This window comes from Condylostylus longicornis, unplaced genomic scaffold (assembly GCF_029603195.1).
Source record: "Condylostylus longicornis isolate FDR11 unplaced genomic scaffold, ASM2960319v2 ptg000010l, whole genome shotgun sequence".
In the NCBI taxonomy this organism is placed as follows: Eukaryota; Metazoa; Arthropoda; class Insecta; order Diptera; family Dolichopodidae; genus Condylostylus; species Condylostylus longicornis.
Window position 1 is genome coordinate 6183154 of NW_026577979.1, and position 21271 is coordinate 6204424.

The 21271-nt window shown below is 24.9% G+C and overlaps 1 long non-coding RNA gene across 1 annotated transcript in view; it reads left to right on the forward strand.

Annotated features, from left to right (window-relative positions):
• LOC129619148 (uncharacterized) overlaps positions 1-21271 on the forward strand; it is a 133139-nt gene that overhangs the window by 89039 nt on the left and 22829 nt on the right. Inside the window, exon 3 of the long non-coding RNA XR_008697846.1 lies at positions 6904-6938. This is a non-coding gene — a long non-coding RNA (uncharacterized LOC129619148). The remainder of the gene's footprint in view (positions 1-6903; positions 6939-21271) is intronic.

Consider the following 21271-nt stretch of genomic DNA (forward strand, 5'->3'; position numbering starts at 1 on the left):
AAGGAATCAGAGTATATCAGTGTGTATATAATGGCTCTTATATACACTGATCAAGTTTGTTTAGCTCTTTTAATTTTAAATTAAAATACAATGCATGCAATAGTGTATGTATGTATATGTGTGTTAAGTATGAAAATATTTTAATAAAAATATGAAAATATAAAGAAAATTAATTTTACTCCTGAAATTTTTCTACTTAGTTTTTTCTATATTATTTTACAGGAATTCTGTCGTTGAAACATTAAAAATTCTTCTTCATTTGTCATACTAAAAATATTTCTAAGTAAATTTATTATACTGTAAATAATATACATTTATTCTGACTTGTAACATATACATACATAGGTATTAAACAACGGATATTATCTACATTTATATATGTGTATATCTATATAATAATATATTCACTGACTGGTACTCTGCATGGTGCTCTTTTAATGCCATGTTTTAATTTAATATTTCCACACATTTTTCTCATATGCAATTTGGTGTTGTACTTAAAACGATGTCAAACAAAAATCTATCTTCACTTTTTCTCTCCTTCTCTGTCTCTCTCTTATTTTGTTATTTGAATTCTGAAATTTTCTTCTTCTGCTAACACAAAGTATTGTCTTAAATTCCAGCAATTTCTATATTATTTGTGCATATATGCACTGTCGGTATTTAAGTAACTATAGAGAAAAATAATGTTGTGTTGGAAATATATACTAATACATATATTATATACATATTTTTCTCGTTAGAGTTCCCATGTGAAATATAAATGGATGTGTAAAACAAAGCAAATTATTAAAGAAAAACTTTATCACATATAATATTCTTTAATGTGTCAAAATTAAATGCAACATAAATGCATTTTCAAAAGTGCAACGTTTAAAACTTTGACAACAACGAAAAATAGTAACTGTTGTTTTTATATATTTTTTTCTTTTTGCTTGAAAATGTGACGTGATGGAATGAGAGCTAAGACAAAAAAAAAAGAAAAACGAAAACGAAAGTAGATAAAATGAGAGCAAATTGAAAAAGAATTTTTTTTGTACAAATTAGTTTTTATGTGAAGAGAGATAACAAGTGCTATATAGAGTTGGCAATATTAATTTTGTGTATGTTGCAATGTCATACAATTGAAAATGATTTGCCAGAATTTGATTTAATTAGGTTAAAACACCTATTATAACAAATTTATAAAAATATTTGTGAATGTATTTGACTTCATTGTTGAAATTAGAACTTTTAGGGCGCTTGGCAGGGATTGTACAGGTGGGACAACAATGCACCGCGAGCATCATATATGGATCTATTGTACCCGCCCCCCCTTTATTGGGGGGCAATAGTCCTAGAACAGTACCTCCAGATTCACCTCTCTAACAGGGAGGTGAATCAAATGCGGTGGATCTCGAGTATCTTGAAATTGAGTACTTAGGTCGTCAGTATTTCCCTTCTCCTGCGGGTGGGGCGACCCGTAATCTCCAAGAAGGTACATTGAGGCCCCTTCATCCTTACCACAAAATTTGCAAGCGCTCTCGATTTTAGGGCCCATCTCCTTAATGTCATCTCTAACCCTGCAATGTCCAGTCAAGATACCAATGATTATTCTCAGGGACTAATTTAAAAATTCCATACTGTATCTCATTTTTTTACTCACGGGGTGAGACATTTTAAGCACATATCAAAATATTAGTACAGAAACTGATTTTCCAGCGTTTTTTGAATAATATATTAGGACAAAATGGCAGAATGAGAAAGTCTGTTTGAAAATTAAAAAAATCTTAATGGAATATAAAGCATATAAAACGGAAATGATCAGAATTTTGATTTCCTAAAAAAAAAATTTCCTTAGAAAAAAAAATGTTTTTAATTTCCAGAGACCCAACAAAAAAAATTCTCAATTTTAATCTCAATTTTCATGTAATAATATTGAGTGACTGCATTGAGTCACATTACATGCAAAATGGAGTTCACTTGCTGCAAAAACAGCATTTTAGTTAATTTTAAATTTCTTTGAAAGTTTTAGTTTTAATGACATCTTCCATTCAGCTTCCTTATTCTTACAATTTTTTTAAATTAAATAAAATTAACTGCGATACAAATAAAATTCAAATAGAAAGAGTCCGGCACATCAAATTATTACAAGCTATTTTTATTAAAATGTTAAAATAATTATGTACCAATATTGTATTACTTTATGGTTTACAACCTATGGAAAAGCAGAAAATTCTAATTTTCCATTTATAAGTATTTCACATTGTGTCATAATCGTATTGGTAAAGGTTCTTTTATGAGATTTTCATCAACGCATGCAGAAATAATTATTCTTTATGAAATAAAGAAATCTTGATCATCAAATTTGGATTTCATTTACATTTTACAGTTTTTGATGTTGCGACTTTAGCAGATTAATGCCGCATTTCCATAATGCATTTAAAGTAATTGCTTTGTATACAAAAATTAAAAATTTTTTATGGTAACAAAATTATCAAAGAAAAGCTTTTGTAAAAGAAAAATACAAAAAGTACACACATTTCTTCATCTATATATATATATATATATATATATATATATATTTACTTTATAATATTATGCATTTTGTCCTTAATTATACAACATACATTTAAAACTCTAATGAAGACGCATTATAGTTTTAGTATGAACAATTCTGTACGTCGAATGCTTTTGAGGATTAGCTGTTGGTTTCAAAATATAGTAATTTTCAAATATTGAATTTCGTCTATTTACAATGTGGTATAGATGTTGTATAGAACAGTTCTATTGAATGAATGCAATAACAAACCAACAAAACATTGTTGGTTAAATCTTAAAATATGTTAATTATCACCAAATTCACTGAACAATAAAACGACTTTTCTCTTTTTGAAAATTGTATTTTTTTTTATTGTGTATGTTTTAAAAAGGATATTGTTATAGTAAAGTCATTTCATATATAATACATTTAAATTTATGCTACATGGACTACCCACTTACACATAGGTGTTTACAAATCCTTTTTGGGGAAAAAAAATTGCAGTATAAATTGCTTTATGAGTCACCATTAAATTTTCATAATAAAATATATAAAAAATTTCTAGCAAGACCCAAAGGCATAAAATTTGTTGGACATAGAATTACCCCATAAAAATTATAACAAGAACGGCAATATTATTGTTAATATGGAAATATTTTTAAAAAGTGTACAGTTTTTTTGGTACTACAAAGTCATAAAAACAATTATTACAAGGTCTTTTGTCATACTATCTTCTATTTAAAAGTAGCTTAGTTTTATTATAACAAATTACAAGTGAGTGTTGTTTTAAAATATATTTGCAGAAAATCTACCCAATTTGTTTTCTCAACAATCTCCTGAACTATTTATTAATAATAAATTCAGAAAATTAGATTATCTCTCACAAGGAGCATTTTACCCTTCGTTTCATTTAATCTCTTATCTTCATTATAGAATCTTCGATTATTGCCATAAATTTAGTGGTATTATTGAAATTACAACGTATGTACAAGGGCATGCAGTACGATGCAAACATGAGAAATTAAGTGCAACACTGCAGTTTGTTTTCCCACTATTATAAATATTACTGTTTATGATTTGTTATATATCCATATGAACAATTTTCGTGTTACAAAATAGATACTTCCAATTATTATTTTATTTTTTTAAATTTCTCAATTTTTATGTAACTATAATAATATTCTTCATTACTATTACACATGTGACTATATCCTAGAATAGGTTTGAATATTTTTTTTTTCTTTTTCTTTTATACAAAAAAAAAAATAAAAAAAATTAAATGGCTTGATATCATTTGGGACATCTGCCAAGTGGTTTTATTTAGATACCAGTTTAACATTAATTCAAAAACATATGTGAACGAGAGCACATTCCAAAAAATAATATTGTTCGCATATTGTATGTGTTGCACGTATATTTATAAATATTGTATGTTTTTATTGTATATGTTAATATGCTAGAATTGCTTTTAGTTTAATGTAAGATATTCAACTTTTATAATATTAGAATTTTTGGGGTAAAATAGCAAAAAATTCATATATTCATAAAAATATACAAAAGCATAATATCTGCATACATAATGATTTTAACTGTGCATAAATATGTCTCTATGTATTTAGTAACAAATGAAAAAAAAAAAACAAAAACACAGGAGTTCACAAATTTTATTTCGTTCTAAGATAAATTTTTATTATTCATTGTAGTAGGGGTTTAATTGTAAAGAACACCGTTGCATTCTAGTTTTTTTAAATTTGTGCCTTAAACTACATATTTTAAATAACATCTGAAAAAAATTTATTAACTCTTCTTATAGGATCAAAAATTCAATAAACTTACACTTTCTGAAACTCAAACTACAACCAAATTGAATTAATCAATTCATCACTTTCCAGCCACACAATCCCAGTAGCTCAACATTTACTCTTACTGTTATCTGGTACACAAATGCATTTGGCATATGTAAAATTAATTACCTCTGATGTAAGAGACTTGCAATTCACTTGTTAGTACTAATTTGAAATGCTATGCTACACACCGTTAATAACTGCAAATGATTAAATTGCACATTCATTTCATACAGTCAGTAGATCAAGAAAAAGTACCTAGTCATTTACCTAGTCATTTCATACAGTCTGGGAAAATTCTGTCAATTAAATTTATATTTGATACATAAATTTCAGCACAACCATTTTCCTATCATTCCTAACTGCTTATGAACAGTTTAAGAAATTGTGATAGAATTGTAATTTTCAAAAATTCCCAATATGCATTACTATATAGCGGAAAAATTAAAAATTTCTACAAAAAAGGACAATAAAGAGAAATAACGGTATGCTGAAATTGAAAAAGAAACAAAATAATAAAAAAGTGTTTTTTTTTTTTCTCCCTTATATTACAATGACTTTTTAAGTTTATTTTCTGCTGAACTCTTTGGTTTTTGTATCTGTATATAGCTATACATACATACATTTATATTCTAACATAACATCAATGTATAATATTTTGATTCCTAATTTGTTTTTGGCTTTCGAAAAAATTTGTTTTGACAAAAATTCCATTTTTCAATTATTACAAAATTCAGAAAACCTTGATTAAGGTAATTTTCAAACATAATATTATGCAAAATAGCAAAAAAACATAGAAAAAATTAAAAATCCTTATGGAGTAATTTTTGTTATTTAACATTAAATTCTTGTAATAGTTTTAGATGCCTGCATTTATAGGGATTCTAAAAAGTTTTCAAATTTTAGGTTGAAATTTAAAATTAAAATTTTTTTGTTTTGTTGAATTCTAATGAAAAAATTTATTGATTTTGATTTGAAAAATTTTGTACTTAAATTAAAATTTTTAAGAAAATTTTTCGAATTAAACGAATGCAGATATGCATAAAATTACCATTAATATTGTAATTGCATTAAGAAACTGGTTTCTACTATATAGTAGAATTCGGAGACGTTTAATGAAAAAGTTGATTCCAAACTTTCAATTATTTTATTTTTGTTGACTTTTTCTAAAAAATACTCCAAAATTTTTAAAATTTCTAGATTATTTGAAAAATATTTAGGTAAACTAATTAATTTATAGAACATTTTTTAATCGTTCAATTTCTAAATTTAATAAAATGTAAAAATAAATTATCTTAACAAGTATTATGAGAAATTGTAACAACGACGATTTTCTTCTATCTCATAAGATATGGAAATCTTCTTATTTGCTATTTAAATTAACTTTGTAAATTGGGAATATTAAAATGAATTATTGAAATTATACGAGCTGCAAGCAAAACTTTTGTTTTAACAATAAATATTTTTGCTCATATTGTTAGAATAACCATATAGGTATGTAGAACTACATAAAATGAAATACGATTATCTACTTTGTATTTTACTGACATATTTATAGAGTAATAAGTATATCGTTAGATCATGTGGATTACAGTATAAAGCAATGTGAAGAACATTTCGTCGGCGATTTCTTCATACTTTCTTCCTTCTTGCACTGCATATCCACTAATAGATGTTAGCGATCATATGATGCTGAATATTAAATTTTTGAATCTGTCCCTATCCAGTTGCCTGATGTATCAATTCGCCCGCATTTGTTATACCAGTCCAATTTCTTATATTACAGAGCCATAATAATTGTTTTCTGCCAACTCCTCTTCTACCTTCGATTTTGCCTTGAACAATGAGTTGAAGAATTTCATATTTGTCGTTTCTCATCACATGCCCGAAGTAAGCGATCTTTTTTCTTTTGACATTTGTTAAAAGCTCTGGATTTGTATGCATTCTTCTCAGAACCTCTTCATTTGAAATGTGATCTATCCAAGATATCTTCAACATTTTCCGAAAAATCCACATTTCAAACGCCTCGAGTTTGTTCATATGACTAACTTTTAAAGTCCATGATTCTGATCCATATAAAAGGACAGACCAAACATAGCATTTCATAAATTGTAGGCGGCGGTTTAAATTTATATCTCGGTTGCAAAGAATTCTTTGATACTTAAAGAAAGCGTCTCTAGAAAATTTTTTTATTTTTTGTACTTTTAACTTGTTCCTTTGATTACGTTATCCATCTGTTCTGCAGTTGTGTGAAAGGAATTCCATTAAGTTAAGATATATCGTTAAAATTATTTGGTAATTACACTATTGTATATACAATATTATTATTTACTTCCTAAGTTTTTAATAAGTAAAATAAGTAATCACTGTATATAACAGAAGTGCACCGAAAGCTGTATTTTTTTCAATGAAAGACAACACAGAAAATATTATTGACATTTCTTATATTTCTAAGAAACTAGCTTAATCAATTCGAACAACTGACAAAATAATTCATAACAATCCTTATTAACAAAATATTAACTTTTCTATTTACAGGTTTGACCACCTTAATACGGCGTTTAATTGAAAATGTAAGTAAAATTTTATAATTAAGTAATAATTCATAAAATTTAACGTGATAAGGGAAAATTTTTTAAAACTTAATAATGTTGATGGTATAGGTCATTTATGTGGCAACTATATATTAACTATTATCAGTGGTACGTGATTGTACATGCCTTGCATGAAGTTGTAAGGATTCGGTCTGTTACATAATATTCTTTATGCATATGCAGTTTTAAATAAAATTTAAAATCCTTTTAATTTCAATTTCAAAGTCATATTATTTTCAAAAATAATTGTATATGTACATTGGACATATGTAATATGTCCAAACTACACTCAAAATTTCGTAAAACTTTAATTTTTTTTTTGTATATTTTTATCCTGAAGATATGCAATTTTATTAATATTTTATTATATATAATAATAAATAATAATTTTTTTAATAACTCAAATTTTTATTTATTATTAAAAAAAAACATGATGATGAAATAGAAAAATTTTAACTAAGCCCTTTTTAATTAGATAACATGATTTAAAAATACAATTCATTGCGATTTTCTGCAAAATGAATTAAAATGAGACAATAACTTCGAATTTGCTTAGCTAAATCAATTTATTGTGTATATATATTTAATCAGGCTCAACTCTGACTTATTAGGTGTCGTACACGATTTTCTAATTATGCTATCCCCCCTCTTTAAAGCAATAAGTAACATGCAATAAAATTGCACATTGCACATATAATTAATTAATTTCTTGGTAACTGAATTATACTTTAACACTATCATGCTATATAAAAGCTCACTTATAGAATTAAAACTTGAAATTAAATTTTCAATTATGCCAATTGCAAAAATTCATGCACCAATTATTTTGCATATATGGTACATCCGACGCTGTATATTTATTATACGAGTAATCCAGTAAAATTAAATATTTCAATTGTTTTTCAAGAATATTAATTATTTACAATTCCCTTTAATTGGTTGTCCATCAATGAAATTCAATGAATAATAACCAATACTTCAAAAATTTTGAATGAGTATTCTGGAATACTGTTTCTATATGCCGAAAACCATCTAAGTGTAAGTGAATTTCTTCTTCTTTATCAAAAATCGTATATTCAAACCCTAAATTTGTAAATTATCAAAATGTTAACCCTATATTCTTCTGACCAACTAAAAAAATCTTATATTATTAGTTTTACAATGAGGATCCTGTGTATCTAAACATTAATATTATATTATACGTTTTTTTATTCAAAAACTCTTACTATCAATTCATTTCTTACTCTTATACATACTTGAGTTTAAAATTAATGAAACAAAAAAAAATAAACTTATGTATAAAAATTTCAAACACGTACACAAATTATTAACTTGCAATACATTTTCGCTGTTACAATTTCTAGTATTATTACTTTTTCTCACATATTCACTTATAATGTACCTATTTATGCCCTAGCTATACCATAAAAACTTGTATAGAATATAGAGAACATTTTTGTATTTTTATGCTACATCAAATGTTGTACATATATACATATAAATATATATTTTGTGTTATACATTGTATGATAGTTTTAAAGTACTGTCACAGGTTATATAAAGATCGAAACTTTTTTATAACTTTTTCTCAAAATAATTCAATATTGAGTCAGAATGCAATAAAATTTTATATACCAAACAAAATAATAATGGCTTATATTGCAATCTTGCAGTTATACACGTCATTATTATATTTTAAACTTAGTGATATTGTATGCTAGCTACTATTATTATTAACTTTATAATAGTATAGTATAGAAAATGTATATATAGTTTATAAATGTTATTGAAAGTTTCATAAGAATGTTTTTTCGTTTGTCAATGAAATTCGTCCTTTTTTTTTCTTTTTCTCAATGACTATGACAACAGCTTTAAATTTACTTTCTATAATTCTATATACCATATTATATAATTATATAAATTGGTATACAACATGATTTTCTAACGTTTTAAAGATAATTTATTAAAATTAGAGTTACCATAATAACATTATAATCTTTTAGTATAATCTTATTGCCATTTATAGAATTTAACTCTGTTAACAATGAAATAGCCAATAATTTTAAAATTTTAATTTTAGTATAACACTTTTTTATTACTAATATAAAATTTTTTGTATTCAATATAAAGTTTTTTGTTTAAAAAAGAAAACAAGAGTTGCTTCTTCTTTATGTGCACATTTTTCCGGAACTTTAATTTTATTCTCATAACATTCTCATAATATAAATAAAAATATTGCAAAATATTAATAGGATGGTAACTCTAAAATAGAAATTTTGTGTTTTTTTTTATATAGCTACTAAGATATAAATAGACAGGAATGATGAAAAGGAGATGAAAACATGAATAAAAAAAACTTTTTTTAGCATTTTCAGCAATTTATCTTTTTTATTTGCTTAAAAACTCTTCAACTTTTCCTTTTTTTCTTCCACTTCTTATCCTTTTTGTATTTTATATTAGAAATTGTAAAAGAAAAACAAAATATCAACAATATTATTTGAAAATTTATTCATCAAATAAACACATTTTTGATAAGAGATTTGTCTAGTTGTACAGTAGAAAAGTTTAATTTAAGATCTTTAACAATAATTTTCTTAGCACCCAAATAAATTCTTTTCAAGTTGAAGGGAGACTTAACTCATAATATATTATTTTTTTTTTCAACTCAAGTCAGCTATACTTAAAAAATTTTTTTGGAAAAGATGAATTTTTGAAAAAATTATTTAAAATTTTGCATGATCTTGTGTGTGGATGAGAAAATAATTATGTTTGAGATTTTGAAATGCATAGAATGCAAGTTACATAAAAGTTCTGCTAAGAGTAACGCTAATACGGACGCTAAAAAATAATAGTAGTAAGATGTAGACTAAATAGTTTCTATTTAGTGCAAAATATAGCCAATGTCTAAATATATTAGCGAATACTGTAACATTCATGTCCTATTTGAAATGTGCTGAAATTTCAATGCTATCCACGGACACGAATGAGTTAAAATTGGATAATAAAAAAAAAGTTTGAAAAATGAAAAAAATAGCTTTTATTGTTTATAATCCTGAAATAGTCCACAGTCAATTTTGATTCTCCAAAAACTGTTTTTTATTGCATCTATAATAATCACTTTATGACGGAATGCAAGCTCACAAATCGAATTTCTAACGGAATCAATCAAAAACATGAATTATGTCCACTTAACAAAATTCTTTCTTTACAATTTATATCATTCTCGTATTTTAGAATTGGGTCCAGTTATTTTACATTGAAGCCCATCTTTTCCTTAAAATTTTCTAATTCTAATTTTAATGGGTTTCGCACAATTAATTTAAAATATTTCTTATTAAAATTCATGCCCTAATTTTTCTCATTTATACAATTTATATAATTTTCTTAAATTACTAGATAGTTATTTTTATAATTGTAAGCTTTATTAAAATTATTGTATTTAAAAATAAATTCCAAATGACACGTCCCATTTTTTATTATAAAATTAAAAAAATTTTACATTTCTCCCATTTTACTAACTATGAATACGAGTACAGTCGAGAGCAGGATGCACATTTATTTAAATAAAAATAAAATTACATTTATACCTTTAGCAATTACAAAAAATCTGATGTGATCAGCACATAATAGACCACAATATGTATCATCTACAAGCAAAACTCAAATATCAAATTTCAAGAAATTTCATGAATCATGTGATAAAAAATGTAAATTCGGCCACTAGTTCATTTTCCGAGCCCTGATTGTTCCCTGAAAATTTATATATTAATTGTTTTGACACTCGAAATTTAATTATTAAATTTCAAAGAATTAGTTGATCATTTCTCTTTATATGGCCAAAAATCTAAAATTGACCCGCAAAAAAGTGCAGTTCCCAAGACTCGTTATATCGGTTCAACCGAACTTGGGATACACGTGTACATACATGGATAGCCAGACAGACAGACCGGCAGTTTGCTAAAAATAGTTTATTTACACTACCCTAGCATAGAGACTCGATATACAAAATTTGTTGCCATCACATAACCTCCTTTGTTTGTACGGAATGTTGTCGGTAAGAATATATAAAATATAATTTTTATATTTTACGTTTCCGTAAACATACAGTCATATACAATTTATGGATGTGTTATACTTTGACTAAAAAAAAAAAATACGAATTAACTTCCCGTTGCAAATTAAAGACGAGAAATTTTAAAGCTTAATATAATAACTGTTATAAAATCATTATAATGTTATAGCAACGTATAGAGGATACCATACGGAAATGTATAAGTGTGTAAAATATGACACTAATAAAAATGTATAATATGTTTTGCAGGTTTATAATAATTTTATATAATAAATTTTCTGTAATACAGGGTTGATTTCAGAAAAAAAAAATTAAAACTTTACTTAATATTTAGAAAAGTACTACTCTAGCATTATAAAATTTCAAGTAAGAGCATAATTTTAGCAATAATCACATAAATATACAATTACACTAGAAGTTTGAGTTTTACAACTTTAATGGAATGCTAGAATTCTTAAACTTCTTTTATATCTAACTTTAAAATTGAACTTACAGACGAAGGAACTTGAATAATGTGTAATATTTAAATTTTGGCACTATGAACATAGCATAGTATGCTTACATACCTAAACTATTATTTTGAGATATTATTTATTTTCAAATTAGAGTAAATAATTCTAAAATTTCTAGGAGGCTTTTAAAAACATACTAATTATATTAAACAAGAGTAGCTTAGCTATTCAAAAATTTAATAAAAAATATCGCAATTGGAGTACTTCGGAATTTAAAGCATTAAGCAATTTTTTTTTGTAAATATTGTTATTTCGGAATATCAAGTGAAATAATTTTAACTTGCCAAATCAGGCCTTAGAATAGTTCTTTAATTACTTACGATTAGAAAAATTTCGAATTTACGAAATTCTGTTAAACACTTAATTTGTCTCACATCATAATTTAAAGATTTTCAAAAAATTAGCAATTATATGTATATGTAAATATTGTTAATGTAAAGTAAATTTATATTGATTCGTTCCAATCCTGAAACTTAAATAATAATAAAAATTATTAATATAGTAAAACCTAATTACTGACATAAAAAAAATTATATTATAATTACGATTATCCTCTTATGACAATAATATTATTATTATTATCATATTATTATTATTATTACATTCCATATAATATTGTATATTTTTAACCTTCAACCATTTACAGAAACACAAAGGATTATAGTGTTACATACTATATTATATTATTATAACATGAATACTACAAAAATTTAATAACATCAGTGTATGAGGAAGTAGTACAGATGAGTAGTACATACAATATATACCTGTATATTTTGTAATACATATATGTATAAGATATGTGGGTATAGAGTTTCATATATAATTTTTATGTTTTTTGATTTCTTAATTGTGGTTAAAAATTTATGACGATAATAATAATAATTACAAGTAGATATTGTTATAATGTTATAAGTACACAGTGCGATAAATTATGAATTTATAATAGATTTAATATATTGAAATAAAAATGAGAAAATTTAATAGTTAATATTGGTGAAACTCTGTGACATTATGCCGGTCGTATATATACAAGAGTTTTGTAAAATTTCTAACCCACTTAATAGATAATCTCCTTTATAGGTGAATATTCGAAATCGTATAACAAATACATTTATTTTTAATACATTTAATCTTATTTGTAATGGATTAATATTATGTTGATTAAAAATTTTGGATTGTGGATCAAATAATTAATTGAAATCAAATAATTAATTAAAATAAATTCCTAATTCTTTTCGCTATAATTTTATTAATTATTATTATTAATCTTAATCTTGATTCCATTTGAAGGCTTGAATATTAAAATTTTAATTTCAATATTACTCATAATCTATAAAGATAAGATATTTTAGAAATAAAACAATAGATAAGACAATCTTGAAAAAAGATGAAAGTTTTCAAATAAAAATTAAAAGAATTAATTAGTCGAATAAGTTACTGAATACAGTTCAAAAAATCAGAATGAAAATTTTGTGGAATTACTCATATATTTTGATTAATTTTAATTCTTAAATAAAGAATCAATTTCAAAGCTTTCAATCTCTTACTTATTCTAAATAAATAATGAAATTGGTGGTTTAGTCGATTAGAGATAAAAGTGTATGTAAACTAATATTGAAATTTACTATGATTATTTCGAAATTTAAATTCGATGTTAAGACTTAACAATTGAAAAGTCTCATTTTTTCTATTATGTAACTTGTTTCCGAATAATTTCTATTACTATCTTAAAAATATGACTATTTTGCTATACGAATTCATAGCATGAAGCTGTTGCGAAAGTTCGGATTTCATAGATAACATGAATATTATGACAAGAACGTATTGTTTAAATATTGTATACGTATGTAATAAATCTACAGAAGTATAACACGAAAACGGTGTTTATTGTTACAATTTTTCAACAAAAAAATATTATAATTACATTACATATTAGAAAAAAATTGAGGTCTGCATATTAATACCGAGTTATAGGTGCATAATACAGAGCTTACACTATTCCAAATTCATTATTCCACGAGTTGGAATATAGCGAGCCCATCACAATTGAACAAAAATAATTCTTGAAAATTAAAGTTTAGTTTAACTATAATAATGGTAAATAAATTTCATTTTCATCAGTATTATGTCGAATCTTCACCAATCGGAAGATAGTGAATCCATCACAAGTTAACGTAAATTGATGGAACGTAGCGATCCATAACTCAGCAAAATAGCTAGGAATGACTTTAGATGTCAAGCTAATGTGGAAAGAGCATATAAAGAAGAATCACACAGAATTAGAAAATAAATATAAGGAAAATTATTGGCTCCTAGGTCGTAAGTCCAATTTGGCAATTGATAATAAGATATTAATTTATAACCAAATCATTAAACCAATATGGCGATATAGCATTCAACTGCAGGGTCGTGCCAAGAAGACTGACATTAACAAAATTCAAACCTTCCAGAATAAGGTTCTACGGGGCATACGTAACAGTGATATCCCGAGGGACTTAGGAATTCCTTTGGTTGTGGATGAAATTAGGTGTGGTGCTACAAAAACCAAGTTAGCGCGGTGGTAATAGTCCGATCGGAGTTTAGGTGATTTTTTTAGGGTAGGGATCACGCTCCCCCACTGTCGGAGGAAAAAGGCAGATAGAACCTTCCTTCTTTGTCTTTCGAGATTTTGTCACTTAGTAAAAAAAAAAAAAAATATGTCGAATCTACCAAATATACTAATCCTTTTCAATTTACTGCAAATTATAGGTATACTCATTATTGTAATAATTTTCTAGAAATATCATAATACTTAAAGGACATTATCTCCACTTAGAAACGTATTTTAAAAAATACCATGAGATTTCCTTAAGGCATACATTTTATTTACGCTAAAATTCTTTGCTTTGAGCATATACGTGTACATATAATTATTTACTTCAATTAAAATTTTCTTCATTTAGTTTTTATTAAAAAATTTGCGTTTCAAGTTCATTACTAAACCCTATAATAAAGCAGGATGACTTATTAAATAAAGAATTAAAATATTTACAAAATTTCTGAAATTTTATGGAAATTTCAATAATTATTATTATGTACTAAAATAAAGAATCTATACGTGTGAAGGCTGAGAGCTTATTGAATTATATGTATAACAATCAAAATAAAATTTTTAACATGATAAATTAGTATGTCATGTTAATGTTTAGGTATACGCACATAGGAACTTGACTATGGAGAATTTATAAGAAAATTATATTTAAAGATTTACGAGTATGTGTTTGTATGTGCATAACTCTTATACTTAAAGTATATATTTTTACAAAATTCTGATCAAGGATACGTGGTATACAGTAAAAGTATTTTTAGATAGAATAAGGAAAAACAAAGTAGAAAATAAATAAACAATTTCTTTTCGAATAATGAAAAACAGAAAAACAATTTATTATACTTGCTTATCAACGTTAAATAGGCATGTGAAATGTTCACGTACGTATTTTATTAAAGCTAAAAATTATTTAAGAATTCACACATATTTTTGGACATGTTGTTAATTTTTACTTTGAAAACATAATATACAAGTAGTATAAAAAGTAATTTATAAGAAAATTAAAGACTTGAATCAATAAAATGGTTCAAAGAATCTTAGTATATAGTGTAAGTGTTTTGATTATACTTTTCCTAGCATAGCATAGTTTTCCTAGCATAGGAACGAGAGCATTTTTGCATATATTCTCATACGAGAAATTTTGAAGCGACTTTTTTCTTAATATTCATAGAATTTTCCTATGTCTCGTGTATATTCAAGCACAACTTCAATAAAATTTCAATTTATAGCTTAAACTCGATTTGACAAACATAGTAGTACACAGCTTAATTTTGAATGGGTAGTTTATATAACTGGAAACTACGAATATTGAATAATTTAAATAATCTTATTAACAATTTACTTCTATAGTACGATAAGGGTAGATAAAATCATGAAATTCAACAAAATTCAAGAGAAAAAGATTTTAAAATTATTTGCAATTACGTTTTTAATGTCGCGTATAATATTTTTTTATGAAAAGCTGTGTTATTTAAGTTACTAATTGGTTTATTTGGAAAATTTGTAATTTTTGTCATTTAAACTAATTTTTAAAGAGATGCAGTTCGTAAATATGCACATGTGTTTAACAAATAAAATTATTTTCGAATTTCATGAAAATTTTAATTCTAAATTCAACTTTATTATATTTGTAAAAATTTATATACAGTGAAGACAATTTTATCAACTAACACAAACCACTATTGTACTATCACATGAAATTGCTAAAATCTTAGTAGAATATTCTTTGTTGGTTTCAGAAATTAAAATAAATTATTCAGTAACTTTGTGTAAAGCCGGTTTGAGTTTTTTCGATTAAATTTCTTTTACAGCACAAATCTTATTATTATTTCTGCATTTTATTACAAAATAATTCAGTCTTACCATTAATTTCGTTCGTAGCCCTGCAATTTGGAAAATTACGAATATTATATTGTCAACACCGGGTTACTAAAGTATTGGCTTCAATATTCGTAATAGAAAAGCAATAATCACACATAGCAACCAATTTAAAGGGAACTCTCGTTTTTAATTTTTCTCTATAGTTAAAAATTCTCTGTTTTATTCTTCCTATAACGCAGCATTTATTAAGGAAAATGAATTCTTATTTACTAAAAAATTTTTTTTTCAGTTTTTAAAAATATTCAAAAACTAAAAAATTAGCTAAACTCTCATACAAAAGGATCTGTTGTTTACTTAAATAGTAAAAGAACCTACGTTGCCAAGTTCGTAATTCGTATAGGATTCTACGATTGAAATTTATAATAGGGTTGATTATAAAAGTTATTGAACAAAGTCATTAGTTCCTAATTTTCCTAACACTGACATTTTTAAAAAACAAAATTTTCAAATGATTTGAATCGCTATTTTCAAAAAACCTTTCTCCAAACAAAACTTCTCGTTATGAGAAGTAGACTAACGTATATTCGAAGGGTATTATAAATTAACTGTTCCATAGCACAGCCGGAATTTATTTAATTATAATAAAAGCATATATAGTTTGCGAAGTAATATTAAATTCGATATCAAAGTTCTGAACCAAAAATCTGTGTGATCGCCTGTATGTATTTTATATATGTAGTGCAAATTCAATTTATTCAAATTGCATTTATATAAAAATTTCCTTTTTCATTCAAATGTGGATACCCATGCATATAATATAATTATTACGTCACTTTGTGTATATATACGTACATACATGCATACATTAATATCTTTATTGGACTGTTGCATAAATTTTTGTCTAAAAATTTTAAAAATATTTTCTTAAATTTACTCTTAAATATTATTACATAATATACATATATAGGTATTATTTTATATAATAAAAAAATATTGTTATGAAAAATAAAAATTGAGATGAAAAACTTTTAGTTTATAAAAATAGTTTTGAATGGAAACAAAAACTAAACTTTACGTGTTGTTTGTATGCATATATGTGTGTATATATTTAAGCTTATATGCATTGTTTAAATAAAATTCCATTTATTTAAAAGTCAAAATATTTATATTTAAAAAAAAAAACTTTCACATTATTTTTTTTTTCTTTTAGTTTCTCGCCTGTAAGCAAACCGCCCCCCCCCTTCTACTTTCTCTGAAAACAAAAACTTTAGATTCTACATATTTATGGTTTCTTAATAACATTAACAATATTTTTGTTTTTCTCTATTTATTTATATGTAGCTATATAATGAATACCTCCTAAACTATAAGAACTTTTTAATAAACAGTATACAAAAACTTTTGCTTATTAATTAAAAATTAACTTTTATTTTAACATTCATACATACATACATGCATATAAACATGTAAATGTCTCTTTATATAATATTTGTGTGCTGTTTTAAATGTAATTTAGGAGTGTAAATTAAATATAATATTTTTGTAGCATATATACACTTTTTACTCAGAGTTAAATACTAGAGATGATGAAGACGGAAGAATATGTTAGAAATATTGTTATCGGTACAGGACTACTATAAAGAATTATTTCAAACTTTTTGAGCGGGATTCTATAATATGAAAGTATGTTATACGTTCAGTTCACAAACATATTGCAGATTCACATTTGAACTTTAGTCATAGAACATTTGTTATTATTCATTAATTAAATTATGTTATGTGGAAACTTTTTACGTAATAATGTCGACTCTCAGTAAAAACTGAAAATTACAACATTCTTTAGAATATAAGAAAGATAACACTATATTTGATAAAAAAATTAAATGGAATTAAAAGCAAATAAATTAACTATAAGCATATGACAGAGTGCAAGATATAACACTGGTATCCAAATAGGTTGGACACCTTAAATATTATGTTATAACAAAGGACAAATAGGACAAATGTAATTTGAACATATTATTTTTTAAATTATAATTAACTACAAATAAATTTGTAAACACATGCTGTTGGGACTCGTAAGACTATGAAAATATTCTCGTATATCCCGCACATGGTAGTATTTGTTTTTATCATGAGCTCATTAATGTTTTCTATATGACTCCGTTCTCGAATAATACTTTACTTTAATTAATTTTTTACTTAAATAAATTAAACAACTTCAAAAAGAAAAAAAAAATATTTCACTTCTTTATTTCCACTTTAAATACATTAAAGTGAAAATAAAATATTCAAAATATTTTGCATATTTTATTAAAATTTGTATAGTCCTATAATATTGTATTATAAGATTTATATTATATTATTGTGAGATGAGTATATAAGGATAATTTTAAGGATATTTAAATATTCTAATTTTAAATATTCTTTAAATTTACTAATTTTAAATATTCGGATAAAAAATAATAAAGTTAGGTACATGAGATTTGAAAATGTCCAATTATATGTGAGACATTGTCTGTCAAATAGTTTGACAGATTCGAATAACTGCCACACATTCGCATAACTGCAATGAAACATAATTTTAAATAGCCAACCTTTCAGATTTCTTGAGGTGCATTGTATGATTCTGTTCATTTAGACCGACTGCAACATTTTTGCTTGTTTAATTGTATATATACTTATCATACAGAAGCAATATTTTTGTCAGATTTTATTCAGGAACTTAGAATACAACTATGTACACAAACTGTTTTGAATCTGTAAAGGAAATTTTGCTAAATATTTATTTAAACGAAAAACAAAAAATCCTTAAGTATTTTGCAAAATAAATAAATAAGGTGAAATTTAAAATCTCAATTTAAATAATATTTAATTTGATATTATTAAATCGTTTTTGAGAAAAATATTTTTCTAAATTAACAAACTGAAATATTTATTATACAAGTATATGCAAATAAATATTGTATAAGCACTTTTTGTACTTTGATTTAAAGGAAGTTTATTTTCCTAACAGCAAAATACGTCAAATATCTTACAAAAATATTAGAAATTAAAATTTACAATAATATGTAGATTTGTTCCTATCTTGTTTCTATAAGAAAAAATTTGATTTCGTGTTTCTTATCATATTGATTAAGGCTACAGAGCGTCTTGGAGATCGGTAATTTACCTTTCTAATTTTGATTTTTATTTTTAAATACATAAGAGTTTCGATCTTATTACATAATTTTCAATGTACATAATATAAATTTCCCGCTTCGTTATTGCAACAATGAAACTGATATACATAATTAGGGGCTCATATAATTGGAACTTAATTAGAGCGGTATGAAAAAGCAAACAAAATTTTATCACATTCAAAAATTTCGAATTTCGTGGTGAATTTCAAGTGATAAATTTATAATTGCTTAAATTCAGAGTAAAAATGGTAGTGCATTTCAGACTAGTTACGTTAAAGAAATAAGCCTTAGGAAGTCATTGATCGGTTAATAAATTAAATTTTTTTCGAGATTATTGCACTGGATCGGTAGAAATTACTTGCACGATTACTGATTATTACTATACTAATAAAAATGCAAAACATTATGTACACAGTTATAGTTTAATTTGTTTATCATCAACATTTTAAATACAGATATGTTATAATGGCCCATGTCCATATGCATTTACTGTAAAACATATTTAAAGAGTTCAGTTGTACTTCTTACACCTTTGCAGTCCAATAAATTTACAAAAAAAAAGTTAAAGTCAGTGAGTATGCCCTTTTGAACGCATTTTGTTACTGCTGGTTTTAAAATCAAGCGCTTCTATTTTGCCTATCTTAATAATAAAAAAAAATATTCTAAAATAGTTTAATTAATATTGGTTGGGCTTGCAAATAAACTAAAAACTATATACAATTTTACATAAAAATATTATTAAAGATTCATTAAGAATAAAGAAAAGGAAAATAAAAGTGTTCTCGAAAATTTCTGCAACCCTGAACTATAAGGCAACCGTAACCTTCAACAATTAGTAGAATTAAATTTTTATTTTCTCTCGTCTCTATATGTTTAATATTTTACTAACTTAATTCTTTGGATTAAGAACAAAATGTATATATAAAAGAATGTACATACATAAATACACATGAAATCTATAAATAACGTAAAAAATATCCTTGAAAGTTTAGTTTTATTTTTTTTTCTCATAATATTTGCGAAAGGATTTTATTTACAATTTTGTTTAAAAAAAAGAAATGAAAGCAAGAATCCATACACAATAATCCCTCAACTTTTTTTTTCGCCCATTGAAAATTTAGCAAATAATCCTTAAATAAAAAAAAAACAAAAATAACAAGGAGAAAAAAATGTTTTTAATTTTAACTTTAATTTTTTTTTCCTTTCGAACTTTAATAGGAATAATGAAAATAATACCCTTTAACTTTTAATAGAAAAATATTAAATAAAGAAAATAAAGAATGCTAATTCAATTAAATTGTATAAATCTTAAATAAAGAGGAAAAAAAATCTATTTAAGTAGATGATAATTCGGCTTATTTAAAATGAAAAACAAAAATTACAAAAGCAAAAATAAAAATTATACGAAAATGAGAAAACAATCAAATTGACAGAACAACGAGATAAAAAATTTCTCTCATGTGCGCTCTACAATGTGCATTGCATATTATTATTTATTCTTTCATTCTTCCTCTTAACCTTGCTCTACTTTTTAATAATATTATTGCAACATTTACAAAACACTTGACGATTCGTGCTCTGAAATGAAAACATGTCCCTTACAAATAAAATACAAAAAAAAATGAAAAGTTTGCTATGTTTGTCAGTTCTCTTTTTTGTTTGTTTTCCTCTCTTTGTTTTTTCTTTTTATTTGTATTGTCATAAATGATAAATGCATTATTTACGTATATTAAATCGGGCTTTCTTTTATCAAAAAATATACAAAATTTACACTTATTAAATTGCAATTCGAACACTTTAATAGTATTAATTATAGTTAATAGCATGGAACAAGCACTACCAATTCTTAGTATTCAAAATGCGTCCCATTCCTCATTTTACGCACTCTTTATGTCCACAAATGAAGGGGTAAAATAAAATTTATAGAAAGGAGGGTAATCAAATGTTTTCCATCTCCGCAAGCTCTCAGTACCCTCATCTTTATACCATCCAATGTTTGGATTCGTTTTCGCCTCATTTGATATTTTACACTCTCTCACTTCTATAAATTTAGAGAGAAAGACAGAGTTTATGAGAAAAATAAAATGAGAGGAAGTTTAAATGTTTGGTGAAAATTTTGAAAAATTTTTAATTAC